We start from the raw sequence: 18,766 nt of genomic DNA on the forward strand, positions 1-18,766 counted from the left end.
ATTTCAAAAATGCAAGTCCATCTTTTGTGTCCCTACAAAATATTTTCACAAACAAATAAGAGCAATATCTTTTTTTTTTTTTTGGTCTGTCATGGGGCTTGAACTCTGGGCCTGGGAGCTATCCCTCTGCTCTTCAGCTCAAGGTGAGCACTCTACCACTTGAGCCACAGCTCCACTTCCAGTTTTCTAGTGGTTTATTGGAGATAAGAGTACCACAGACTTCCCTTTCCAGGCTGGCTTTGAACAATGATTCTCAGATCTCAGCCTCCTGTGTAGCTAGGATTATAGGCATGAGCCACCAGTGCCCGGCAACACCAATATTTTACTGTAAAAATTCATGGATTCCGTGGAATTCTTCCAAATGAATTGCCTGCATTGGATGTCAAAATGTATTCAATAGTTTTTGTATACATGTATAATGATTTCTTCAGAGTTTGTGATTTTTTAATCAGAAATAATTTTAACTTACCTGTTGAAATGAGTAGTACAGAAAGTAAAATATTTCTGGTGCTTGTCTGAAAAAGTATATTTTAAAATATTCTATATTCTATGTTTGCATAATGTTCATAATTTATTTTATTTTCTCCTAGATATACTTTGAATTCTACATTACTTTATAATATATAGGTTAATTAATGTGTCCTTTCTGATTGCATTCCATATAGAAACAGTTTGATTCCTTATTTTTTCTAGGTCTTTATTTTTCTTTGGGATAAAATGACAATGTTGTCTAATTTGAAGTTTTGTAAATTTTATGCTATGTAAACGCCTTTCTGAGCTGAAGATTTAGTACACTGATGTCAAACTAAATTTAATTATATGAATTACGTGTATTGTTACACTTGTAATTTTGTATTCAACCTTTTAATAACTGTTTTTCATTTCTTGCATCTGAAGAATGAAAAATATGGAATACTTCTCAAATTTTCATATTATCCTTTTGCAAGTGCCATGTTAATCTCTGTATTGTAATTTGAGTATACGTGCTGCTGATGCATGTAGTATCCTCTAAATTTAAGTTGTTAATGATGCAATCTTTATACAGGCTTATATCTATGGGTGCCTACTTGTAACAAGGAAACCTTCTTGTTCCTAACAAGGCTATCGATCTTATTTCCCTAAAATTCTGTGAATATTGGAAAAATTGTATTGATCAGTCGATTGCTCACATTTGCAAATTTTTTTTGTCAATGACTATCAAGTCTTTTTATTTGGAATTTTATCGTACTCTCAATTATTTATAGATAGGTCTAAAGGTGATGGCTTTTTCAAGTACTTATTTATCCAACTGAATTAGCTTTGTGGACCTAATGAATTCAAAGTAAGCATTGCTTAAGAGCTACTTCTAAACTTCTTCAGCTGACATTTTCCCAAATGAGGTGTTACTGGCACAAATGTCTACCTGAGCCTTTACCCTTCTTCCATGTGGGAACAGACCAACCAGAATATCTTACCCTGAAAACGTAAATTGTCTTACTTGAACAAAACTAATCTTGGTTACAAGGGATGATAGAGAGATGAACAGTTCAAACAGAACTGTTCAGACTAGAAGGTATTTTATCAAAATATAATTTTTATTATACCTTCCATTTCAACAGTTACTAAAGCCAAGAAGGTGAAAAAATTGTTCATATGCATGATTACTTAATGTCCTGGATTGTCTAAAATCCAACCAGGCAGGAACTTACACTACTGCCTTTTTATCACCAAATATTTTCATAGTTGCAGGAGAAGTCCATATGTTTCTCCTCATTATTAGGCATTAAATTGATAATGTTTTAATCACAGTGTTTCCCCTTGCCTACATGCTGTAAATCTACAAATGGTAAAACTTTAGGTCTAACTCTATCAAACACTGAGGCAGAGATAATGGAATAATACTTAAAACAGAGTTGCCTTTGATACAGTAACTACAACAGAACAATGCAAAACGTGTGCCTTTTAATTATATTAAATATAGTTATATATTTTATATTTATATGTGCTGATTTTATATTTCACACAATGAAACTTACTAGAATTAGTTGATAATTTGACAAATAAATTGATATTTATTCCAATAAATAGGATTGGAATATAAACAATTAGGTTTAAAATATATATTAGAATATAAAAAAGTATCAATGCAATGTCTTTAGTATAAACTTGTAATACATTCTAACTGTTCTGGGTCTTCTGAATTCACATGGTAAAAAAAATGTTTTCCTCTATAATGAATTTTACTCTGCTGCTTTGTTTATTATTTTAACTCGCTAGTCCCAAACTTTTTCTCCATATTTCTGAAGCATTCCTACTGATTATGCCCAAATTTTGCTAAGATCCCTAAAGCATATTATTCTTCTGCAGGACCCATGGGTCATAGGATCCCAGGTCCCAGGTACCTGCATCATCAGATAACAAGGGCAAGACTTCTTACCAAGGCCCACGCAACATGTCAACACAAAGTAATTGAAGACCCATCTCAATTTGTCATTTCCTATATTTCAGGGCCCCAATTCCTTGAGATGCAGGAATTAGCAGTAAGCAATTGTGAAATGCAATGGAACTTAGCAATTTTTTATCAGAGAAAGCTATTATTTCTATGACCATTAATCCCAAGATTTATGCCATAAAGTCATCATAGCCTAACAGTTTCCAACTTGTAAGGGGCACTTTAAAATTACTTAATTCACATCATGAATACCTTATCTCTATTTTGACAAAATACTACACCTCTGCTAATGTGACGCCCTCCTTGTTCTGAAAAGAATACCACAATAAACTGAGCTGCATTATTTTTCCTCCACCACTGGTATTCTTGGGATCACAACACGTGCAAATATTATTTATATTTATACTTTTTTAGCTATCATAGATATTCAGGATGCTAAGATAGGAAAATTATGGTTCAAAGCCCACCCAGACAGGAAGGTTTCTTAGAATCTTATCTCCAAAAAATTTCTCCACAAAAGCCAGACTCAAATGGCACTGAGGTTGAAGTGGTAGGGCACGAGCCTTGAACATAAACAGGCTCAGAGACTCTGTCCAGGCCAAGAGTTCAAGCTCTAGGACGAACCAATAAAACAAAATCTAAATTGAAAACAAACCCCAAACCTAGCATTTTTCTCCATGTATACAGAGGCACGTAAATAAGGTAATGGTTTCCTGTAATACATATAGGTAGAAGAAAGAAGATGTCACACAATTACTCTCTTCATACCATATTAAACCAAACCCTTAAAAATTGTTTTTTCTAAATATATAAATTAATGTCATCCATTTGTTGGCAACTCTGTGTAGATTATTCCCATTAACATGGTGTACATGACCTGTGGGAATTATCTAGTAACTATGTTCTAATTATAACACTCTTGAAAGAATATCTAGGCAAATAGAATGCCAGAATCATTTGTGAATTTTTCAATTAATCCCTCTCCTTAAAAAGAATTTTGTAGTATCCTATGGAATATGAAATTACAAATAAAGCCAAAAAATATATTCTAAACCTAAATTCTAATTTAACAAGGTCTACAAAGTCCTACATTAGACGAACTTTGTTATTTCTCCAGACTTAAGCTTTTGTAATCCTTCAACATTTATTTGGAATCCAACAGAATGATGCTTATTTACTTTTGCAAATTTTTGGATCGGAATCATGAGCTATTTTGCATCTAGGAATGTTCTGTAATGATGAGAGCATTTAAAACGCAAGTGAGGATATATATGAGTTGCATTCATTCTGAAACTTGACTTCTCAAGACATAATGACAAAATTAGCCCAAACTCTGAATTGTGTATTCTTTCTTGTTGTTTGGTTTGTTTTACTGAGACAAAATTATTCTACCTGGCCCAGGGAAGGTATCGTTATGTAATTCCACTATCTAATCTCCTGTCTGAGTGCTAGAATTCCAGGCTTGTATCACATTGCCCTGCCATAGTTTGTTTATTTAATCTAGAAACAGACTAGCAATTTTGAACTTCTCTTATGATCTTATCCACTAGGCTGATTGCTCAGACTGTTTATGTACTATTTTCAAAGATGTTTTTACATTTGACACAGGATATGAGCATTTTCAGATGCACCTGCAAGGTTCCCTGATTCATTCCACCAAGGATCCTATCCCGTTAATAATGATTACTTGACTCTCTTACATCTCTGGTCCCTACCTATGTAATATTCTCAACTTTGGGGGAAAGTTCACTTGAGGACTTTCTAATATTAAAAATTATCACTTGATTCTAGTCGTACTCAGGACGTATTTTCTATTGTTTTCTAACTTTTCTACATATTCTGAGAGTTGTTTCATTTGTGTATTTTTGTGTGCACCTATAAGTGCCTCTGTGTGTATATGTATGTTTGTATGTATGTATGCAAAAACCTAAAGCTGTTATTCAGCAATCTTGCTCGTGACTGGTATTCCAGCTTTTGGCTGGTTAATTATATGTAGTGTCTCAAAGCCTATATTGTCCAAGCTGGATGTAAATTGAACTTCCCAGACTCCTTTACATTCTTAGGTTTTATTTTTCCAGGAGTATCAACTTTCAAACTTCAAACACTTTTGTGAGTGTAAAGTCTAACCTGTAGCCCAGATTTTTGACTCAAGAATTCATATAAAGGTAGATGAACATATACATTACATATCCTGAGTGTTCACTGTTAGAAATGTGATCATAAACCAAGTTGTTGTGAGATCTGAGGATTGGGGTTTAAAGCCAGCATGGGTAGGAAAGTCCTGGAGACTCTTTTCTCCAATAATTACCAGAAAACTGGAAGTGGCACTGTGGCTCAAGTGGAAGAGCACTAGCCTTGAGCTGTGTTTCAGAGGGACAGTGCCCTGTCCCATATTTCAGGTGCCACGAACAATAACAACAACAACAACAAGAAGAGCAACAAAAGAATATAAGAAAAGGAATGAAAAAGATGTGTGATCTTAGCCACCAGGTTCATTTCTATTATAATTCCTGTTCTCTCAAGATGGACTCTTTTTTTCCAGTTAAGTCTATTCTCTCATATCTGACTTGCATTGGAAACAGAATCATTCTTCCATTCTCCTTTTTGCACATTTACATGATTAGCAAGCGTGATTTAGAAAGGGAGTGGCCTCATGCTTCATGTTCCACTTAGGAGTAATGCTTTCTCTATTTCACTCCCATAAATCTACATACTGGACTTGGTTTTATTGTTTCAATGTTTTCTTATTTGTAGCGTCTTCTATATTGCATTGAACACTTATACATAAACAAAGAACTTCTTTTTCTCCTATAATTGCTTTTGTTTCTCTTACTGTTAACTCATGTACACTTGGGAAATTAATGCACAGCACATAGACTCACAATAAAAGATCTGAGAACCTTCTTCCCATTTAAAATTCACCTTAATTTACAGAGCACATAAGTTTGAACAAAATGTTCTCATGGATAATGTATTTATAAGCAATTTAAATTTCATTTCTCTTTACTAAGTTGTCTCTGAAACACGTGTTACCTCATGTCCAAAAGTGTCCTTGTGCTATTTCAATGAAGCCAGAAAACATTAATTTTTTTTCTGGAGCAGCACCATAAATTGTTACTGGAAGTAACTGTTAATGGATGTGGAAACTGATCCCAGGAGAGGAATTGAACATAGAGAAATGACAAAGTTGAAGTTAACTATTGCTTTCTTTTTTGCTGTATAAGAAAAGAATCCTAGGCTGGAAGGAAACTCTGTCCCTGACTTTTTTGAGTGTTTCCTTTACTCATATAAACCTCCTCTGTAAACTTCTGTCTGAGAGTATTACAAAAGGAAACAATATGCCATTTGAAGGCCAGCATAGAACAAAAGGAAGTAACTTTGTTTTAAAAGTGTTCTACTGCAAAGAAGCAAAGATATGGACATTTTAAGTGTCTTATGGATGGATGTTTCACTCCTGAGATGATTCTATTGTTGCAGGAATCAGTTATCAATTCCTTTAGTCTGGTCCTGAGTTTCCCATAGCAATAAGGATTCCAAAAGAGCAGGATCCAGTGAGTATGATCAGCAAAAGCAGCCTCTTCTCAGACAACCATTATTTTAAGGAGAGTCCCAAAGAAATACCCAGGGTTTGTTTTGTTTGCTTGTTTGTTTAGTTTGTGCTGGTTCTGGGGCTTGAACTTAGAGACTTGCCCCTGTCCCTGAAGAGTTGTCTTTCTTTCCCACCTGGCCCAACGCTAGTACTCCACTACTTGAGCCAAAAGTCCACTTCTGTCTTTTTTGGTGTTTAATAACAGATAAGAGTTTGACAGACTCTCTTGCCTGGGTTGGCTTTGAACTAACACAGTAAGAAAACAAAGTGACATCAATTGTATGTACTTCTCTTTTGAACCAAAAAATATTAGATGAAGTTTATTATAAAGCTACTATTGACAATTTTTAAAGAAAAGAATATGTTTAGCAAAAAACCATAACAAATAACTCAGCAAAAGTAGGTGCACCACTAAATCATTTGGGACGATTACTATTGACTTCATCATTCCTTTGGGGGAAACTTAAAGCCATATTTGCACTTTTTTGTTGGTTGTGGGGATTGAACATTGATCCAGGGCACGGTCTCTCAGCTCTTCAGCACAAATTGAGCACTCTACCACTTTAGCTACAGCACCACTTCCGGATTTCTGGACTTAATTGAAGATAAGTGTTTCATGGACTTTCCTGACCAGGCTGGCTTTGAAACACAATCCTCTGGTCTCAACCTCCTGAGTAGCTAGGATTACAGGCATGAGCCACCAGCACCCGGCTCATATTTGCATTTATATGCATTTTATGTCACTATGTAGACAAAGAATGAAAGAAATCTGAACCAAATGTTGTGACAGCTTTTCAGAATAATTGAGGTAGCAATAAATATGCCCCCTTTTTCCATTTTGTTACATTAATGACTCATGAGCTATTGGACTCTTAAATTAACATCCTCTTTCCTCTTTGTAGGTGTATTTAGTATCAGGAAATGTTCATAAAGAAATATAGAAAGACATATTTTTAGAAAGCAAAGGAGATCAGGTATAAAAGAACAGCATAGAAGGAGATACATTTATCACCCAGAGATTAAGAACTAGCATAGGAAATTTTGAATGCTAAAGGCAATGAGGCATATGCTTAGTTGATAACTCGTTCTTCAATAACCAAAAATGGTTCCCTAGAACGGTTTTTCCTATACCTTAGTTACTATCATTTTTTCATTCCATCTGGAGTTATTCTTTCACTTTTGTCACAACTGATAATTAGCCTCTGCTTTATTGGTGCGATGACTGGCCAAAACAGTTTCCAAATCTCACTTAGACTACCCTTCTCATTGTGATTAGCAGTGACCCTACTGAAAGCTTGGAATCTTTGAATTTCCAGAATTAATCTTCACCTGACATCTAAGCACATTCCTGGCATTAATTGCTGTGAACTAATGAACAAAACATTTTTTCAACACAGTATTCTAACATAGGTAAAGTACATGAATTAGGGACTATTGTCAGGTATCAGTATGGAAAGAGCAATTATATATTCCAGGTATGGGTTCTGTATTTTGCATTTACTAACTAAATGTTCATTGTTGTTGTTTTGCTGTTGTTGTTTTGGCAGTCCTGGGGCTGAAACTCAGCACTTGGGAATTATTCCTCAGCTTTTTTTTTCCTCAAGGCTAACCCTCCACCAGTTGAGGCACAGGACCACCAGTGTTTCCTTTTCAATTTTGGGTGCTGAGGAATTGAACCCAGGGTTTCATGCATGCTAGGCAATCACCATATTATGAAGCCACATTCCCAGAACCCTAAATGACTTTCTTAAGATGGCATTATATTTTCATTCTGTAAGTATGTGTCATAATTTTAGCCAGAATTTTTTTTCTAGAAAAGAGCATTGAACACAGTACTCAGTCCAGTAAGGCTAGATGGACAATGGATAACTGTCACAGTGTAGCCAGGATACAGAAGAACTTACCTCATGGAGCTGGTACAACAGACTGAGCGAGACAGCTTCTGACCCAAAGCCTACCTCCAGAATGAGAGGGCCATCTTGGTTCCAACCACATGGGGATGCTGGGCCACCTCCTCTAGCACCCATTGAATCAGTTCCTGAGAGAGAAAGAGAAAGAAAGACGGTCAGAATTACACTTAAGCCAGGTGACGGTGGTTCAGGCCTATAATCCTAAGTACAATGGAGGCTGAGATATGAAGATGATGGTTTATAGCCAGCCCAGGCATGAACAACTGTGAGACAATTATCTCCAAAGAACCACCTAAAAACTGGAAGTGGTGCTGTGACTAAAGTGTTAGAGTGCTAGCTTTCAGCTGAGTAGCTCAGGGAGCTGCCCCAGGCCCAAAGTTGAAGCCCCATGACTGAAAAGAAGTGGACTTCCCACCACAAGAAGTGGACTGAATAGCACCCATTGTCCTAGGGAGCATAGCAGAGAACTCAGGCTGAGCTTCCTGTCAGCTGGGTGTCATTAGTAGGTCACCCGGCTTCTCTGTGCCTCAGTTTCCCCAGCTTCAAAACTGAACAAAGTGAAGAATCCCGTTACTCATGGAGATAGGCAATAATCCCATACCTGTTGTACCATTAATTACACACACCATCTGAGATCTTTCCGGGTATCTTCCTTTCATATGCTCACAGAATTGCCAAGAACAGTATCAGATGGACCCTCCCTCTGTGCCTGTCCCTGCTGCAGAGATCCCTCTGTATTCATCCTTTCTTTCCTTACAACTGTCCCATGAGTAGATTAAATTACAATGGTTGAGGCCCAACCCAGAGCTTCACCTCTGGTCAAGAATCGGCTGCCGTGGACTGAGTTTGGGACAATCCATCTAAACCAATGACTGAGCATGGTGCTACATATCTACCATCCAAACTACAGAAGACCGTGCCTGGTGGCTCATGCCTGTCACAGATAGGAGGACCATGATCCAGCCCAGGCTGAGCATATATTAATTCTCCATCTCAGAAATGCCCAAGACAAAAAAGCTTGACTTGCATGGTAGAAGATCTGACTGGCAAGCCTAAGGCCTTGAGGTCAAACCCTAATATAGCAAAAAGAACCAGAGTTCCAGTGCCAGAGGCTCATACCTATAATCCTAGGTACTCAGGAGGCTGAGATCTGAAGATCACAGCTCAAGATTTAAAATAGGTTTGGCCTCGCCCATCAGGCGTCATGATGAGAAGACCCAGAGTCTGACCTATGCTGTTGTGCTCCATACTGGCAGAACTCGTAGCCTTACTAAGTGTTGGTCATACTTTCTGTCCCCTTGAGATGCCATCCCCTGCAGGCCGCACTCCCAGGTCCTCCCAAGCTCCCACTGCCACCATCCAGGCCCAAGGGAGTACACAGCTCCATTGCACACAGATCCCTTGTTCTTGTAATTTTACAGTGCTGTGTCCCCTTCAAGCCTCTCACCCTTCCAGGCCCCCAGACCTCAGCTGTGAAGCCCATACGTAGATAGCAGGTAGCAGGTAGAAGTTACCAAAGCATTCAGCCTCCTTGTTACAACCCACTTCTACACACACACACACACACACACACACACACACACACACACACACACACGCACACACACACACACACACACATCCAGACCGGTGACAGATGACTCATCCATGCAGCACCTGCAATTTGCCAACTGATCACTCACCTGAGCACAGTCAGGCTGTACAAAGAAAAAGATGATCTGTCTCTCTGTCTGTCTCTCTCTGTCTCTCTCTGTCTGTCTTCAGGTGAAAGGTTGGCTGAACACGGAAGACAAGGGCTCACACAGCAAGGGTTTCTATCTTCTGCATCCAACACCTCCCATCCCCAGAAAAAAAGGAAAAGACCCCAGAAGGCAGGTGTAGACATGCTGCTCCACACCTCTGACTAAAGCCACCGGGTTCCTACCAGGGAGAGGAAGGGTGCCAATGTGTGGCTGTGTGGCTCCCACTGCTCCAGGCCAGGGGATCTGTGGTGCCCACTCCTCACCCCATCCTGCATCTCCCCATTTCCTGGAACACTAGCCGCTGGGGATGGAGGTGGGATCCTCCCAACCCCTGGGGCACATTTGTGCCAGGGCCTGGGCCAGACTGTGGGGCACAGGAGAGGCAGGGTCCAGGTTGGAGGGGAGGGGATATGGGGTCGCAGGGTGCGGGGCTGTGTGGCAGCCACTCACATGTGTTGCTGGCAGAAGCTATTGGCAGCTGCTCCAGGTGGGGCAAGCAGCAATGGCAGAGGCATGACAGACACAGAAGCCCTGAGCAGAGGACAGGGGAGCCAGGATCAGGTCAGGCCCCCAAGCTGGGGGGGAGAGGGCTGGGGCTCAGGCAGGTACATGGTGGGCCTGAGGAAGGCCTCTCCTCCTAGGCCTCAAGTCTCTTGCTCACCACTCAGCCACCTCTACCTTCCTCAACTGCTGGTAGTGATGTTAACAAACGGAGGGAATCAAGGTGCTACTTGGCAACATGGAATGTGGGCGTGCCCACAATTCTTGTATCCCATTGGTCAGAAAGAACCATGAAACAATAAGGGTGTGGCTGGAATCCTGTGATGTAGGCAGAATGGGAAGAGTCAAAATGATGGCAGCCCCTTTCCCAGGGAACTCTGTCCAATCCAGTTGGGGACAAGAGGGTGACCTGCTTTAGCCTGATGACTGCACAGATTGTTGTGTATGTCTGTTTGTTCCCAGACCTTGAACTCAGGATCTGGGCACAATCTGTGAATTGCTTTTGATCAAGTCTAGCTCTCGACCTCTGGAACCACACTGCTTTACTTCTGGCTTTGTTGGCACAAGTTAGACAGGACTTTCCTGCCTAGGGTGACTTTGACCATGATTCTTCTTTCACAGCCTTGTAAGTTTTAAGGAAGACTGCTGAGAGCCACTGATGCCTGGCTAATCATTGGTTTTGCTGATGTTCCTGGACAGAACTGTGAGTTCCCTGTCCTCAGGTTTAAGTGGTAGGAGCTGGAGCCCAGAGTTTGAATCCTGGTCCTGCCACCAACAAATGGCAGGAGATCCTATGGAACTCATTCCTATTCATGTGATTACCAAAGGAATGTGATGTATGTCATGATTAAATGGGCAGTACTTGAATGACTTGAGGATAAAATTATACACAATTACATTATAAGACACTGGTCAGTATTAATTAATACTTTATGAAGCATTTAAACAATCACATTCATTAAATGGAGGCCAAATGAAATACCTGCGAATTGGGCATCACATAGCATGGAGATGCCAATTTTTTTCTGCCAGGACTGGGATTTGAACTCATGGTCTAGGTAACCCTGCTGTTGCACTGTGTGGGAAGGGGAAGCTTGCCTCCTTGAATTCAAGAAATTCAAGTCTGTTCCTTAGGCCTGAAATCGATGCCCACCAGTAGAAAACATCCTATTTGTGCACATTTTAAATATATGATTTATATTTATATACATATATTGATTCCATATTGCATTCAGTGTAGTTATTTATTTTATTTTTTGTTTTATTCATGTATTGACTACTCATTTTATTGACTATTATGACACATAGAACAGTGGTTACATTGATTACATAGGATAAAGGTTTGCATATGTATTGCACATCCTTCCTGACACCCAGAACTTTCACAGAAATGGAAAACATGTGTCACCATCAGCTTCTTAGTACACGATTCATTTTTTGGGAGTGCTGGCATCTGAACTCACAGCCTACAAGGCCCAATTCATGAATGGGTGAGTGTCAGCCTGCCATCCTGGGGCAAATTGAGCTGACAGGCAGTTCCAAGTACCTGAGATCGAGCCCCAGCGGTTGACAAAATAAGAACAGATTGACGTGCAGATGGTAGTACACAAATAAATATATATCGTTATAGAGTGTCAGAGATGTCTATACATTATTCAGTTATATAGGCTACACTCCTACCAATTCTTAGGTATTTATAATGCCTCCATGTAATTAATGTTATTGTTTGCATTCTTAACAAACTATTAAGTAAATCAATCAATATCCTGAAATTATTGCATTCTGTAACAGTATTCTTTTAATGCTTCATAAATATTACATAAAATCAGTCTCCTGAAATGATGCTGTCTAATTTTATAGGAGCATCATACACCATCAACTCATTCAACTGTGACATTGATAATATTACCTTGTTATTCCCATGGATGGGAACGAGTTTCAGTGTCTTCTGCCATTGATTGGTGTCAGGACTGGGATTCGAAATCAAGGCCTACATTGTCATGTGGACCTATGACTTCTTCAATAGTCTGACAACCTTCAGCAATGCAAGGTGAAGTGCCCTTTGCAACAGTGTCATTCAAACCCAGGAGGGTCACCGTGCAAAGGAAGAAAACATAAAAAGGCCATCTCGCTGCATTTTTTTCTGTACATTTTTGCCACAAAAGGCCTGGGGGTCTAGGATCGCAGGATCTACTGTGGGTCCAGTGGCCGCACCTCAACATAGGGTGATCGAAGCTGAGGCAGAGTTACCACAACCTGAGTTCAAGCTCCCTGCTGAGCAAAAAATAATTGAAAGAGATTAGCTTCCTGGCTTGCAATTCACCCCCTTTATTCTGCCAGGCTTTGGATTTGAACTCTGGGTAAATCTGCAGCACTGTGGAAGAAGTGGAAGCTCACTGTACTTGAACATAAGAAAGTCAGGCCTGTACTCTAAGCCAAAATTCAAGCCCAAGCCTTGGAAAACATACTATTTATATACATTGTAAATACAGGATTTGTACTTACCTATGGATGTTCAGTCGATACATGTTTGGTGTGTTTGTTCCTTGTACTTTTTGTTTTATTCGTTTATTTACCATTGATTTTACTATGATGACACCCATTCCCTTTATTACATTGATGACATCCTATTATATGTAATCTAAATTTGTAGACGTGTTCTCCATCATGCCTGACACCAGGACTCTCAGAGAAAAGGAAAAAAAGTTTAACACTTGGCTTCTTACTGCATGATCCAATTGTTGGGAGTGCTGGAATCTGAACTTAGGGCTTAGCAGGACCAATTGGTGAATAGTTCAATGTGATCACAGCAGCCTGTGAGCAACAACGGAGTTAGGCCATTCCCAGGATCTGACATTGATCCCCAGGATGTGCTACGATAGTCATAAATTAATAATTTAAACATAGGATCTATATTTACATATATGTATTGACAGCATCTTGCCTTTGGAGTACTTTTTGTCCTGCTTTTCTGTCTTATGTAAGTATTGTGTATTTTACTGAGTAAGGTAACAGATATAACAACCTATTGCCCTCGCTATAGGGTTTCCTATACATTCTCCATCCAAGCTGAGACCCAGGACTTTCACAGGACAGGAAAAAAGGTGAATCGATGGGCTTCTCACATCAGGATTCATCTTTTGGCAGTGTTGGTATTTGAACTCAGAGCCTATCAGGCCCAATTGAGGAAAGGGTCAAGGTGAGGACACCAGCCTGTGAGCAACGAAGGAGATAGGCAATTCCCAGGACCTGACATCGAGTCCCAGGGAGGTCCAGATAGTCATAAATTCATAATTTAAGCATAGGTTCTATATTTACGTACGTGTGTGGACAGCATCTTGCATTCGGTGCACTTCTCCTTAATTTGTGTCTAATTCATGGAGTTGTTGTGTATTTTACTGAGTATGGTGACAGGTATAACTGTGCTGACATGGATGACAACCTGTTCCTATAGTTATAGGGTTGCCTATGCATTCTACATCCTAGTGGAAGACCAGGACTTACACAGGAGAGGAAAACATGTTCAACGACTGGCTTCTGACAACAGAATGAATCTTTTGTCAGTGCTGGGATTTGAACTGAGGTCTGGGTAGCTCTGTTGCACTTTGGGGGAAGGGAAATCTCACCATCCTTGAAGACTAGAATGTCAGGTCTGGATCAAGGCCTGATTTGAAGCCCCAGCAGTGGACAAAATAACAAGCACGACTTTTTTAAACATAGGATCTCCCTTTACCTACAAGTGTGGTATGCATCTTGCATTCAGTGTAGTTATTCTTTCTATTTTGTGTCTTATTCATGGATGTATTGTGTATTTTATTGAGTATGGTGATAGATATAACTATGCTGACATGGATAACAACCTATTCGAATGTCTATAGAGTTGTCTATATAGAATACTCCATCCTCGCTGAGACCCAGGACTTTCACAGGAGAGGAAAACAGGTGGATTGATTGGCTTCTCAAATCAAGATGAATCTTTTGGCAGTGCTGGGATTTGAACTCAAGGCCTAGCAGGCCCAATTGGTGAATGGGTCACGGTGAACACACCAACCTGTGAGGCACTAAGGAGGTAGGCAGTTCCTAGGACCTGAAATGAAGCCCTGGTGGGGGCCAATATAGTCATAAATTCATCATTTAAACACAGGATCTATATTTCCATACATGGATGGGCAGCATCTTGCATTCTGTGTAGTCATTCTCTTTATTTTTTGTCTTATTCATTGATGTATTGTGTATTTTCTTGAGTATAGGATGACAGATATCACTGTGGTGACCTGGATGACAACCTATTCACATGAGTAGAGAGTTGCCTATGCATTCTCCATCCTAGCTAAGACGCAGGACTTGCACAGCACAGGAAAACTGGAGCAATGACTGGCTTCTCACATCAGGGTGAATTTTGGCAGTGCTGGGATTTGAACTTTGGGCAGAGAAGGCCCAACTGCCCAATGGGTCCACATGATCACACCAGATTGTGAGCCACTAAAGAGCTGGTCGGTTCCCAGGAACAGAGATCAAGCACCAGGGAGGCCACAATTGTCCTGAATGCATCATTTAAACATGGGATGTATATTCAAATCCGTGTGTGGACTGCATTGTGCATTTAGTGTAGTCATTTTATTTTGCATGCTATTCATGGATGTATTGTGTATTTTCTTCAGTATATGATGACAGGTATAACTGGCCTCACAGGATAACAACCTATTCCCATGGCCACAGTGTGGCCCATGCATTCTTCATCCTAGCTGAGACCCAGGACTTGCACAGGAAAGGAACACAGGTGCAACAATTGGCTTCTGACATCAGGATGAATATTTTGGCACTGCTGGGATCTTAACTCGGGGACCAGCAGACCCCATTGACGAATGGGTCCATGTGAGCACACCAGCCTGTGACCCACTAAGGAGTAAGGCCGTTCCCAGAACCTGAGTTGGACTCACAGGTGGAGGTGTGGGGGAAGGGCACACAGCAGTCATCCATTCATAAGTTGAAAGTAGTATGCAAATAAGTAGACATTTGTATAGAGTAGGAGAGACGATTACCTGTGATGGAATCCAATCTACCATGTGTCTACTGATTCTTGGATCTTTCCAGATGCCTTCATTTCATGACTGTGATGATTATTGTCATGCTTAATCAGCACTGCTTTACAAATAAGCGATGCCCCATGAGTCTTGCCTATCATTTCCTAGTCACTTCATGCATGAACTACTCATTCGATGAGATCAATCACTTTCCATGACTTTTCCTGTTCCAGAAACCATTATCTCAGGATTTCCCGCCATTGCTTTCTCATTGGGGTGGGCTGAATTCAAGCCTAAGGCATGGAAAACATACTCCTTATATATATTTTAAAGATAGGATTTATACCTCTATACAGATGTTCAGTAGATACCTTGTTTGGTGTGGTAGGATTTACACTTCCATACAGATGTTCAGTCCATATCACATTTAGTGTGGTTATTCATGTTATTTCTTTTTTTATTCATTTATTTATGATTTATTTTATTGACTTTGGTGATACCTATACCATTTATTACATTGTTTACATCAAATCACATAACATCTAGATTTGTAGATGTGTTCTCCATCATGCCTGACATCCTAGACTCTCCCAGAAAAGGAAAACATGTGTCACAATCGGCTTTTAACTCAAAGATTAAATTTTTGGCAGTTTTGGGATCTGAACTCAGGTCCTAGCAGGCCCAATTCATGATTGGGTGAGTGTGGGCACAGAAGCCTCTAGCCAATGAAGCTGTCATGTGGTTCCCAGGCACTGAGATCAAGCCCCAAGTTTGGCCAAAAACAGCAATACATGGATAGGCAGAGGGTGGTATACAAATAAATATATATTGTTAAAGAGTTCCAGAGCTGTTTATCTATGACTGGATGACATCTACTACGTTCCTACCAACTCTTAGGTATTTATATATCTCCATTGAAACAATATTATTCTTTTCATGCTTAATAAACTATTAATTAAGGTTAATCAGCATGCTAGGATTATTGCATCCAATTTTAGATTAGACAAATGCATGTACTACTCTTTCAATCTGTATTCTTATGCATAGGAACGAGTCTCTTGTGATCTCCTGCCATTGATAAGTGTAAGGATTAGGATTTGAACCCAGGGCCTATGTTGATATGTTGGCTTATGGTTTCCCTGATAGCCTGCCAGCCATCTGCAATGGCAGGCCAGGTCCACTTTGAAACCATGTCATTCAGACCCAGGATGGTCACCATGCACAGAAAAAATTGTAAAACCCTGAGCCCTCTACAGCTCCCCACTTTTTGTGCTGTTCTGCTTTTTTTTTCTTCCTGCAAGCCCACTGGGCCTAGGGTCCCAGGATCAGCTTTGGGTCCCGAGGCTGCACCCCAGCCTAGGGAGAGTGCAGCTGAGTCAGAGTTGCCATGACCTGAGTTCAAGCCCCGTGGTTGGCAAAATTAATGAACTAATTAATTCATTAATTAACTAACTAAATTGAAATAATAAAGCTCCTTGGTTTGGAATTTCTGCCAGTTTTCTTTTCTAGCCTGGGACTTGAACTCAGAGTCTTGATGAATCCATAGCAATGTGACAGAAGGTGCAGAGTTGCCAATACTTGAGTTCAAATCCCATGCCATGCCAAAAATAAATAAAGTCACTGCCCTCAGCAGGGAAGTTAGTTATGAAGATGGGAGGGAAGGGATGATAGGGGAAAAACAAACGAGGAGGCAACAATGTTCAATAGGAAATGTACTCATTACTTTGCTCATGTAACTGTGACCCCTCTGTACAACATTTTTACAGTAAAAAACGTACAAAAAATTATGTACTCCTCAAGAAGCACTTTGGTGGTAAGGGATGGATGTCTGAATAGCTGTACAAAATTATACACTGATTCTTTTCAGTGTTCAGTATGGAACTGAATAAACATATCTGTTTCTATTACAAATGTTAAGTCACAGTCTTGGAACTGGGGCCAGTATTTCTGTCATTGCTGGGATTTGAGCTCAATGTCCAAGTAACTCTTTTGGACTTTGGGTGAAGGCTAAGCTGCCTGTCTTTGAGGAAAAGATTTTCAAGCTAGAGTTCCCAGGGCATGACTTAAGGCCCTGCAATAGAGAAAATATTTGTATATATGTGTAATATAAGATATATAGCTACATATGTATGTTTATTTCATATTATGATTATTATTATTGATTTTGTATTTAATTTTTATTTTATTCATTTTATTGTTTATTGTATTTAGTATTATTATACACATAATATTTATTATGTTGTGTCCATATATTATAAAATTATACACAATAATTCAGTACATTGACTCATTTTCATTAATACTTTATTAAATGTTGAAACATGATACATAATTAAATGGAGGCATTTGTCAAGTCATCACATGGTTAGATTCTGTCCCCAGTATGAGCTTTGTCTTATTTATCTTTGGACAACTGCCTATAGGGATTTTTTTATATGATTTATACTCAGAAGCCTATTCTTGTGGATAGGCAAGTTGAGGGATAAAATCGTAAGGTTAGGGCTGGGAATGTGGCTTAGTGGTAGAGAGCTTGCTCAGCATGCATGAAAGCCATGGTTTGAATCCTCAGTGCCACATACTCAGAAAAAGCCAGAAGCTGTGGTGTGGCTCAGTTTCTTCAAATGATGACTAACCTTCCTCCCTCAGGTGAAGGGAGCCTCAGGCTATATTTAGGTTACCAATACAGAGCCAGTTTAGTGGGGGAGTGTGTAAGAACAGAGTAGCAAAACCCTGCTATCTGGTCTTAGGGAGTGGGTTTTTGACTCTGCATTTATCAGGTTTGAAGGTCCTTCTATCTCTGCCAGTCTATTCTCCTTACTTCATTGTCCACATTTTTAATGCAAATCCCCAAGGAGGGACAGGGCCATTTCTCTTCTGTCTCCAAGCATCTGAGTTAGAACCTGGCTCTGCTCTCTTGACTCTCGGGCTCTTGGATGCCTGAGAAGTGGGACAGAGACAGTCATCCTGCTCTGCATTTGTGTGAAGGCGATGCTGGTGTCCTGGCACACTGCAGAAAGCCTCATGACTGGGAAGAGTTCCCTTCTTCCCTTCTGACGTCAAAAACAGATTCATCTATCAACTTTCTCCCTTCCTTCCTTCCTTCCTTCCTTCCTTCCTTCCTTCCTTCCTTCCTTCCTTTCTTCCTTCCTTCCTTCCTTCCTTTCTCTTTCTTCCTTCCTTTCTTTCTTTCTTTCTTTCTTTCTTTCTTTCTTTCTTTCTTTCTTTCTTTCTTTCTTTCTTTCTTTCTTTCTTTCTTTCTTTCTTTCTTTCTTTCTTTCTTTCTGTCTCTCTCTCTCCCTCTCTCTCTCTCTCTCTCTCTCTCTCTCACTCTCTTTCTCTCTCTCTATCTATCTATCTACCTACCTTCCTACCCAGGTAGCTATCTCTTTGTCAGTTGTTGGGTTGAACTCAAGGCCTGGGCACTGTCTCTAGCATTCTGCTACTTGAGCCACAGCACATATTCTGGCTTTGTCTGTGTACGGGTGCCTGATGAATCAAACCCAGGACTTCTTGCATGCTAGGCAATCACTCTCTCATTAATCCATATTTCCAGCCCCTTCATTTTTTTC

At 39.9% G+C, this 18,766-nt stretch overlaps 1 pseudogene; it reads right to left on the reverse strand.

The window, feature by feature from the left end:
• Nucleotides 1-901: 901 nt before the first annotated feature.
• LOC122095356 lies at nt 902-998 on the reverse strand (annotated as a pseudogene).
• Nucleotides 999-18,766: the final 17,768 nt, after the last annotated feature.

This window comes from Dipodomys spectabilis, unplaced genomic scaffold (assembly GCF_019054845.1).
Source record: "Dipodomys spectabilis isolate Male_0828 unplaced genomic scaffold, ASM1905484v1 ptg000344l, whole genome shotgun sequence".
Classification (NCBI taxonomy): domain Eukaryota; kingdom Metazoa; phylum Chordata; class Mammalia; order Rodentia; family Heteromyidae; genus Dipodomys; species Dipodomys spectabilis.